We start from the raw sequence: 1,689 nt of genomic DNA, 5'->3' as shown, positions 1-1,689 counted from the left end.
AGATCGGGACACCGCCGCAACTGCGGTGCTCTTCGCGTTCCAAACCCTATCTCCCTGCTAGAGGATTCCAGGGAACTCGAACGCTCATGCAGAAAAGAAAACTCTTCCCCGATCTCCCGACGGCGTCTCCGGGTCCTTTTGGGTTACCCCGACGAGCATCTCTAAAAGAGGGGCCCGACTTGTATCGGTTCCGCTGCCGGGTTCCGGAATAGGAACCGGATTCCCTTTCGCCCAACGGGGGCCAGCACAAAGTGCATCATGCTATGACGGCCCCCATCAACATCGGATTTCTCCTAGGGCTTAGGATCGACTGACTCGTGTGCAACGGCTGTTCACACGAAACCCTTCTCCGCGTCAGCCCTCCAGGGCCTCGCTGGAGTATTTGCTACTACCACCAAGATCTGCACCGACGGCGGCTCCAGGCAGGCTCACGCCCAGACCCTTCTGCGCCCACCGCCGCGACCCTCCTACTCGTCAGGGCTTCGCGGCCGGCCGCAAGGACCGGCCATGACTGCCAGACTGACGGCCGAGTATAGGCACGACGCTTCAGCGCCATCCATTTTCAGGGCTAGTTGCTTCGGCAGGTGAGTTGTTACACACTCCTTAGCGGATTCCGACTTCCATGGCCACCGTCCTGCTGTCTTAAGCAACCAACGCCTTTCATGGTTTCCCATGAGCGTCGATTCGGGCGCCTTAACTCGGCGTTTGGTTCATCCCACAGCGCCAGTTCTGCTTACCAAAAGTGGCCCACTTGGCACTCCGATCCGAGTCGTTTGCTCGCGGCTTCAGCATATCAAGCAAGCCGGAGATCTCACCCATTTAAAGTTTGAGAATAGGTTGAGGTCGTTTCGGCCCCAAGGCCTCTAATCATTCGCTTTACCGGATGAGACTCGTACGAGCACCAGCTATCCTGAGGGAAACTTCGGAGGGAACCAGCTACTAGATGGTTCGATTAGTCTTTCGCCCCTATACCCAGCTCCGACGATCGATTTGCACGTCAGAATCGCTACGGACCTCCATCAGGGTTTCCCCTGACTTCGTCCTGGCCAGGCATAGTTCACCATCTTTCGGGTCCCAACGTGTACGCTCTAGGTGCGCCTCACCTCGCAATGAGGACGAGACGCCCCGGGAGTGCGGAGGCCGCCGCCCCGTGAAGGGCGGGGAAGCCCCATCCTCCCTCGGCCCGCGCAAGGCGAGACCTTCACTTTCATTACGCCTTTAGGTTTCGTACAGCCCAATGACTCGCGCACATGTTAGACTCCTTGGTCCGTGTTTCAAGACGGGTCGTGAAATTGTCCAAAGCTGAAGCGCCGCTGACGGGAGCGATTATTCCGCCCGAGAGCATCCCGAGCCAACAGCGGCGCGGGTCCGGGGCCGGGCCAGGTAGGTCCGTCATCCGGGAAGAACCGCGCGCGCTTGCCGGGAGCCCGAGCGCCCAAAGGGGCGAATCGACTCCTCCAGATATACCGCCGGGCAGCCAGCCAGGACACCGGGGCTCTGCCCAACAGACGCGAACCGAGGCCCGCGGAAGGACAGGCTGCGCACCCGGGCCGTAGGCCGGCACCCAGCGGGTCGCGACGTCCTACTAGGGGAGAAGTGCGGCCCACCGCACACCGGAACGGCCCCACCCCGCGGCGAGTGGAAAGGCAACCGGACACGACCCCGCCGCGGATTGCTCCGCGCGGGCGG

The sequence above is a fragment of the Schistocerca serialis genome, unplaced genomic scaffold (genome assembly GCF_023864345.2).
Source record: "Schistocerca serialis cubense isolate TAMUIC-IGC-003099 unplaced genomic scaffold, iqSchSeri2.2 HiC_scaffold_244, whole genome shotgun sequence".
NCBI classification, from domain to species: Eukaryota; Metazoa; Arthropoda; class Insecta; order Orthoptera; family Acrididae; genus Schistocerca; species Schistocerca serialis.
Note: the sequence above shows the minus strand (reverse complement) of the source record.